Source organism: Nyctereutes procyonoides, unplaced genomic scaffold (genome assembly GCF_905146905.1).
Source record: "Nyctereutes procyonoides isolate TBG_1078 unplaced genomic scaffold, NYPRO_anot_genome, whole genome shotgun sequence".
Taxonomy (NCBI): domain Eukaryota; kingdom Metazoa; phylum Chordata; class Mammalia; order Carnivora; family Canidae; genus Nyctereutes; species Nyctereutes procyonoides.
Window position 1 is genome coordinate 117,685,026 of NW_026575125.1, and position 9,200 is coordinate 117,694,225.

The 9,200-nt window shown below is 37.4% G+C and overlaps 2 pseudogenes; both read left to right on the forward strand.

Annotated features, from left to right (window-relative positions):
• The first annotated feature begins 1,443 nt into the window (after positions 1-1,443).
• LOC129518566 (40S ribosomal protein S6-like) lies at positions 1,444-2,236 on the forward strand (annotated as a pseudogene).
• Positions 2,237-8,169: 5,933 nt separating this feature from the next.
• Positions 8,170-8,794, forward strand: LOC129518829 (chromobox protein homolog 3-like; annotated as a pseudogene).
• The last annotated feature ends 406 nt before the right edge of the window (positions 8,795-9,200 follow it).

A 9,200-nucleotide genomic window follows, 5' to 3' on the forward strand; every position in this document is an offset into this window, starting at 1 on the left:
TGTCTCAGAAAAAAATATATGAATATTTAGAGGAATACAAAAATAATCCAATGCACAATTTACAACACAATGTCTGGCATCTAATAAAAATTACCCGGCATGCAAAAAATAAAAACTATGATCCATTGTAGTTTTGATTTGCATTTCCCTGATGATAAGAAATGATACACATTTTTTATGTGTCTGTTGGCCATCTGTATGTCTTCTTTGGAGAAATATCTGTTCATGTCTTTGCCCATTTTTTAACTGAATTATTCATTTTTGGGGTGTTGAATTTTATAAGTTCTTTATATATTTTGGATGGTAGCCCTTTATGACAATGAGATATCACCTTACACCTGTCAGAATGGCTAAAATCAACAACACATGAAACAACAGGTATTGGCAAGGATGTGAAGAAAAAAGAAACCCTCATATATGGTTGGTGGGAATGCAAACTGGTACAGCCACTGTGGGAAACAGTATGGCGATCCCTCAAAAAATTAAAAATAGATCCGGCAATTGTACTACTGGATATTTACCCAAAGAATACAAAATCACTAATTCAAAGGGATACATCCACCTGTATGTTTATATCAGCATTATTTACAATAGCCAAATGATGGAAGCAGCCCAAGTGTTGTCCATCAACTAAAGAATGAGTAAAGAAGTGGTATGTATGTATACACACACACACACACACACACACACAGTGGAATATCATTCAGCCATAAAAAAGAATAAAATCTTGCCATTTACAATGACATAGATGGAACTAGAGTATAACATGAAGCAAAATAAATCAGAGAAAGACAATACCATATGATTTCATTCACATGTAGAATTTAAGAAACAAAACAAAGAGCAGAGAGGAAAAAAAAGAGAGAGAAAGACAAACCAAGAAACAGACTCTTCATTATAGAAACACACTGATGGTTACCAGAGAGGAGGATGTAGGTGATGGGTTAAATGGGTGATGGGGATTAAGGAGTGCACTTGTCCTGATGAGAACAGGGTGTTGTATGGAAGTGTTGAATCACTATATTGTACACCTAAAACGAATACAACATTGTATTTTAACTAACTGTAATTAAAATAAAAACTTAAAAAAATAAAAACCTAAAATCCTTAATGGTAAGAAAAATCAATCCACAGAAAAAGAACTATAAATGACACATGATATAATTAGTAGACAACCCTTAACTATAGGAAACAAACTGGGGGTTGCTGGAGGGGAGGTGGGTAGGGGAATGGAGTAATTGAGTGATGAGCATTAAGGAGGGCACGTGATGTGGTGAGCACTGGGTATTATACACAACTGATAAATTATTGAACACTACATCTGAAACTAATAACACATTATATGTTAAATAAATTGAATTTAAATTAAAAAACTAAAAAACAAGCAAGAACAACAACAAAGCTCTTTTTCGTGGCGCTTCCGAGGCGGTAGGCCGCTTCAGGATGAAGCTGAACATCTCTTTCCCAGCTACTGGCTGCTAGAAACTCATTGAAGTGGATGATGAGCGCAAACTGCGTACCTTTTATAAGAAGCGTATGGCGACAGAAGTTGCTGCCGATGCTCTGGGCGAGGAATGGAAGGGTTACGTGATGCAAATCAGTGGTGGCAATGACAAACAAGGTTTCCCCATGAAGCAGGGTGTCTTGACCCATGGCCATGTGCGCCTGCTGTTGAGTAAGAGGCATTCCTGCTACTGACCCAGGAGGACTGGAGAGAGGAAGCGCAAATTTGTTGTGGGGTTGCATTGTGGATGCCAATCTCAGTGTTCTCAATTTGGTTATTGTGAAAAAAGGGGAGAAGGATATTCCTGGACTCACTGATACTACTGTGCCTCGTCGCCTGGGGCCCAAAAGAGCCAGCAGAATCCGAAGGCTTTTTAATCTGTCAAAAGAAGACGATGTCCACCAGTATGTTGTTAGAAAGCCCCTAAACAAAGAAGGTAAGAAACCTAGAACCAAAGCACCCAAGATTCAGCATCTTGTTACTCCACGTGTCCTCCAACACAAACGTCGGCGTATTGCTTTGAAGAAACAGCATACTAAGAAAAATAAGGAAGAGGCTGCAGAATATGCTAACCTTTTGGCCAAGAGAATGAAGGAGGCCAAAGAAAAACGCCAGGAACAGATTTCCAAGAGATGGAGGCTGTCCTCTCTGAGAGCTTCTACCTCTAAGTCTGAGTCCAGTCAAAAATGAGATTTTCTAAGAGTGACAAAATAAATAAGATCAGACACCAAAAAAAAAAAGAATTCATAGACAAAGATGACAAAACATCAATTATAAATATATGCCATATATATAAGAAGGTAGAGGAAATATGAACATGATGAGCAAAGAAATAGAATATATAAGATCCAAATTAAAATTTTAGAGAAAAATATAATATCTGGGATGAAAAATCACTGGATTAAATTAGCAACAGATTAAGCATTGCAGAAAAAAACCCTGCTAAAGCTTCAAACATAGCAATAGAAACTATCCAAAATGAAACAGAGGGAAAGAATATTTTTTAAAATGATTAGAGTATTAGAGACCTATTAGACAACAAGTGGCTTAACATATGCATAACTGGTGACTGAGGAGTGCAATTATTTGAAAAAATAATGGCCAAATTTACAAATTTGATGAAAACTATAATCTTATAGATCCAAGCCCAATATTAAAAGTAGTTCTGCAAAATGGAAAACTTAGTTTGTGAATTCTGATTTTGACAAGGGATTTTTCTTTTCTTAGACACTTAATTGTATTCCGATACTAATTTATCAGATTGCTTTTGAGTATCAGAACACTATAATTCTTAAGTTAAGATTCTTGGTATTTGGATATCTGTTAGATGCTACTAAGAAAATATACATGAACTTCCTTTCTGAAAGCTTTTTAATGTGGTACCAGAATAGTATGCCATAGATACAACCAGCTGATTTGTTACCTTTAAATTAGGCATTCGTAAATATTAAAACTTAAGAAGATGGCAGGTGAAGCTCCTTCAAATCTTCAGCTGTTCAGATCAGACTTAACTAATATTGTTCTTCCTTTTACTTAAAAAAAAGACTTATAGCTCAATAATGTCTTTTTCTGTTTTTAATTTGCTGCTGATAATGTACATGGATTTAGCATGCAGTGTGAGCTGTGTTATAGTTACTGAACAGTTTGTGCAGTGTTATCTTGCCAAAAAAAAGTTAAAAGTGAAAAAGGAGGGAATATAATTTTTTAATAAAAAATAATGACAACAGGGATCCCTGGGTGGCGCAGCGGTTTGGCACCTGCCTTTGGCCCAGGGCGCGATCTTGGAGACCCGGGATCGAATCCCACGTCGGGCTCCCGGTGAATGGAGCCTGCTTCTCCCTCTGCCTGTCTCTGCCTCTCTCTCTCTCTCTCTCTCTCTCTCTCTCTGACTATCATAAATTAAAAAAAAATAATGACAACATACTGAGTATGGCGTTCGAAACGTAGAGCAGTAAAATGTGCAACAAAAGTAGACCATAGCTGGGGCATCACAATGCCAGATTTCAGGTTGTACTACAAAGCTGTGGTCATCAAGACAGTGTGGTACTGGCACAAAAACAGACACATAGACCAATGGAACAGAATAGAGAATCCAGAAATGGACCCTGAACTTTATGGTCAACTAATATTCGACAAAGGAGGAAAGACGATCCACTGGAAGAAAGACAGTCTCTTCAATAAATGGTGCTGGGAAAATTGGTCATCCACATGCAGAAGAATGAAACTAGACCACTCTCTTGCACCATACACAAAGATAAACTCAAAATGGATGAAAGATTTAAATGTGAGACAAGACTCCATCAAAATCCTAGAGGAGAACACAGGCAACACCCTTTTTGAACTTGGCCACAGTAACTTCTTGCAAGATACATCCACGAAAACAAAAGAAACAAAAGCAAAAATGAACTATTGGGACTTCATCAAGATAAGAAGCTTTTGCACAGCAAAGGATACAGTCAACAAAACTCAAAGACAACCTACAGAATGGGAGAAGATATTTGCAAATAACATATCAGATAAAGGGCTAGTTTCCAAAATCTATAAAGAACTTATTAAACTTAACACCAAAGAAACAAACAATCCCATCATGAAATGGGCAAAAGACATGAACAGAAATCTCACAGAGGAAGACACAGACATGGCCAACATGCACATGAGAAAATGCTCTGCATCACTTGCCATCAGGGAAATACAAATCAAAACCACAATGAGATACCACCTCACACCAGTGAGAATGGGGAAAATTAATAAGGCAGGAAACCACAAATGTTGGAGAGGATGTGGAGAAAAGGGAACCCTCTTACACTGTTGGTGGGAATGTGAACTGGTGCAGCCACTCTGGAAAACTGTGTGGAGGTTCCTCAAAGAATTAAAAATAGACCTGCCCTACGACCCAGCAATTGCACTGTTAGGGATTTACCCCGAAGATTCAGATGCAATGAAACGCCGGGGCACCTGCACCCCGATGTTTCTAGCAGCCATGTCCACAATAGCCAAACTGTGGAAGGAGCCTCGGTGCCCATCGAAAGATGAATGGATAAAGAAGATGTGGTTTATGTATACAATGGAATATTACTCAGCCATTAGAAACAACAAATACCCACCATTTGCTTCAACGTGGATGGAACTGGAAGGTATTATGCTGAGTGAAGTAAGTCAATCGGAGAAGGACAAACAGTGTATGTTCTCACTCATTTGGGGAATATGAATAATAGTGAAGGGGAATATAAGGGAAGGGAGAAGAAATGTGTGGGAGATATCAGAAAGGGACACAGAACATAAAGACTTCTAACTCTGGGAAATGAACTAGGGGTGGTGGAAGGGGAGGAGGGCGGGGGGTGGGGGTGAATGGGTGACGGGCACGGAGGGGGACACTTGACGGGATGAGCACTGGGTGTTATTCTGTATGTTGGTAAATTGAACACCAATAAAAATTAATTTATAATAAAAAAATAAATAAATTTAAATAAAAAAGAATAATCATTTCAACAAAATGGTACTGGAATACCTAAATATCCATATGAAGAAAAAGAGCCATGACCAATACTTCTCAGCATATAAAAACATTAACTTGAAATCAATCATAGACTTAAATGTAATAGCTAAAACTATAAAAGTTCTAGAAGAAAACTTAGAAGAAAAATTTGAGTGACTTTGGAATAGGAACATATTTTTTAAATAGGACACAACAACCACAAATCTAAAAGGAAAGGTGATGCAGGATGCCTGGGTGGCTCAGCGGTTGAGCGTCTGTGTTTGGCTCAGGGTGTTATCCCGGGGTTCTGGAATCGAGTCCCGCATTGGGCTTCTTGCTGGGAGCCTTCTTCTCCCTCTGCCTATGTCTCTGCTTCTCTCTCTGTCTCTCATGAATAAATAAATAAAATCTTAAAAAAAAGAAAAGGTGATGAATTGGACTTCATTAAAATTAAAGGTTTTTTCTTTTCCAAAGATACTGTTAAGAAGACTAAGAGAAGTTTTTTACAAAGAACTTGGAAAAAAGTATATATATCTGACAAGGGAATTGTATAGAGATTATATCAAACTCCTACCCTTCAAGAATAAAAAGGCAAACAGCCTAATTCTTTAAGTGGGCAAAATCCTTGAACTCTCACTTTACCAAATATGCATGAATCTCATAAATTTCACATTGAGAGAAAGCAGCAAGAACCAATATAATAAAATATATACACTGTGATTATATTTATATAATGTTCAAAAAACATGTACAACTATACAATATTGTGTGGGGATACATATATGTATGGTAAAACTGTAATGAAAACAAAAACATTCTAATCAGAAAACTCAGGATATCTATTTCTCCTATGAAAGAAATAGAGGGAAATGAATTCTAAAGGACATGCATTGAACTTTCAGGGTGCTGCTAATATTCTATCACTGAGCTGAATCATGATTACACAGGTCTTAGCTTTATAAACACAGGTATTTGCTTTTTATAAAATTGACGAAAAGAAAAATTTCAAGTAACCACAAGTAGAATACAAGTAAAAAATGAAAATCAACCAAGCACTGAAGAATAAAAAAGAATAAGGAAAATTCAATAAATTTATCAAAATGAACATAATGTTATCACAGAAAATGGCAGAATGGGCACTCCATAGCTCTGTGTTCCACAAAAGCAACCAATAAACTGGCGAAAAATATCAGAATCAACTTTGCAAGACTCTATAAACTAGATAAAAACTTACAACTAGAGGAAAATTTTTAAAATGTTTTCAATTTGCATTTCCCTTATGATTAGTGATGTTGAACATCTTTCATGTGTCTGTTGCCCATCTGTATGTCTTCCTTGGAAAACCGTCTACTCAGGTCCCCTGCCCTAAATAAATATATGAAAGCGAGAAATCAAAAGTGACTACAAGATTTTAGATCTGAACAACCACAAGGTTGCTTTGCCATATATTAACAAGGGAAGATTGTGCAAGAACTGTGTTTGGGAGTAAGGACAGAAATTCAGTATGCGATACATTCATTCCTGCTATGACACAACATTCCAGGAGAGAAAAATCAAATTGTTGTTCAGAAGATCTTAAAGGTGAAAGGACTATAACATTTGTACAAAAAAAAAAAAACAATCCTGCACATAGAACTGCTATATGTACATGAGTAATACAATGATAATTTTGTTAAATACTACCTAATTACCCTCTGAGGTTGTATTAGTTCACGTTCCCACATATAATAATGCCTGCTTTCCCAAGCTTTTGCCAACACAGTATGCTATCAAACATTTTCACCTTTCCCAATCCAGCAGTTGAAGGTAATATAATTGTAATTTTATTTTATTTCTTTTTTTAAGATTTAGTCATCTGAGAGAGAGAGAGAGAGAAAGAGAGAGCATGAGCTAGCATGGGGGGGAGGGGCAGAGGGCGAGGGAGAAGCTCCTCCCTGCTAAGCAGGGAGCCTGATCCAGGGCTCCATCTCAGGACCCTGGGATCATGAAGGCAGATGCTTAACTGTCAAAGCCACCCAGGTGCCCCTATAATTGCAATTTTAATTTGCATGTTTCTTATGTAAACGAAGTTAAGCATCTTTTCTTATGATTAATGATCAGGGACAACATATAGAACTGGATCTTTCCAGGGAGCCATGATTTGGTAGATTAGACAAGCAATTTATTTTGTCTTATACACTCAACTAGTATTTATTGGGTGACTACTATGGATCATACACTGTTGTATTGACTAAGGGATATAGTAGTAAACAAATAAACGAGGTCGGAACCTAAGCTGGGCCCCCTAGCCCGGAATCACACAAGCCCCAAGAGAGAAGTCTCAGTAATCTCTAGTCCAAGATCACAAAGCAAAGATCAAGACTAGTGCCCAAGGCAGAGATCGAGCTTTCTGTTAGATGCTACAGAGAAATTCACGAAGATTTTTTAAATAGGCAAGTGGCATAAATCAGAGCTAAGCTTTAGGATGATGAATCAACTCATGTGTTCGTGATTGAGGATGAAGGCAGAGCAGGGGCTGGTTCATAGCAAGCACTTAGTAAATATGAAAGGGAAAATAAGGAAAGGAAGGACCATCCAAGAGCGAAAAGCGACTCCAGATACAAAAGCAGCCCTCTTCTTCATAGAACTCTGAATCAAAAGGTCTTATAGGATTCCCAGAGAGAAATGGAATACAGAGGAAACAGCTGCTAGAAGCTATGCTCAGCCACTCTCCCAGGTCTCCTGGACTCTGTAATTTTCCAGACATTGCATGCAATTGGAAACTCTAGAACAGAGCAGGAGGTGTAATGCCTGTTTAAAGATAGATTTGGAGTCTTAAATAAATTCCTCCTGGCAATGTTCTCAGCTCTTGCCCCTGAGGACTGGTACAAATTTCCATTCAAGTATCAAATGACCAAATATGCTGAACTATTTAACTCAAATTTGTCTGAACCAAGTTCCTCAGTGATAATCTAACATGCAAACCAAAAGAGCAATGCTTCTTGACAGGTTTTGTTGCTTTCTGCCTCCATTGGCAGTTCCTACATGTTTACAATTCCAGTCAACTGGGTAAATTAGCAAATGGTCCAATCAAAATAGAAAGCATCCAGAGGACTTTAACCAGATAGTGACAGGAGACCCCGCAGACCCCGGCCCTGGAGCACCTGGGAGGCGGTGAGTAATAAATAGCTCTTCAAGTCTGCAATAAAAAATGGCCTCCAATAAAACTACATTGCAAAAAAAAAATTGGAAAGAAACAGAATGGAAAGAGTAAAAAAGTAGAAGAGAAGAGGCGGAGCCTGAAGAATTTGTGGTGGAAAACCTACTGGACCACCGTGTAGTGAATGGGAAAGTGGAGTATTTCCTGAAGTGGAAGGGATTTATAGATGCTGACTATACTTGGGAACCTGAAGAAAATTTAGACTGTCCAGAGTTAATTGAAGCATTTCTTAATTCTCAAAAAGTTGGTAAAGAAAAAGATGGTACAAAAAGAAAATCTTTATCTGACAGCAAATCAGATGATAGCAAATCAAAGAAGAAAAGAGATGCTATGAGAAGCAGAAAGGTTGACTACAAATTTGGTTCTGGATGCTTTAGCAGCCAAAGTGAAAAAGCTAATAAACCAAGAGGCTTTGCCAGAGGTCTTGATCCTGAACGAATAATTGGTGCCACAGACAGCAGTGGAGAATTAATGTTTCTCATGAAATGGAAAGATTCAGATGAGGCAGACTTAGTGCTTGGCAAAAGAGGCAAATATGAAATGTTCTCAAATTGTATTTGCGTTTTATGAAGAGAGACTAACTTGTCATTCTTGTCCAGAAGATGAAGCTCAGTAATTGTTTGTGTTGCTTTTTATATATATTTATATAAAATCTGGGTCTTTGTTTTTTATTTATTAGTGAAGAAATAACATTCTAATGAAAATCAAGTTTGATATGTTTGTTTGTTTTGAAGTAGTATCGGGGGAGTTGTTGGGGTTTTTTGCATCTATAGCACTAGTTACTTTGAACAAATAAAAGCTTTCTGTAGTTGTTTCCTTTATCAGAAAAGAATATTTGAGACCATGGCATACTATCCCCCTGCATTAGAGAACACCTTTTCTAAATGTTGGGGGAAATCTTCATAGTCGTTATTCAGTCAGAATTGGTGTTTAACTCCTATATGCCTAAGGACCATTCTGGGTTTCTTGTTTATTTAGGGCTTTTTGTGTGTATACTTAAAAGTACATACACAAATGGTTTT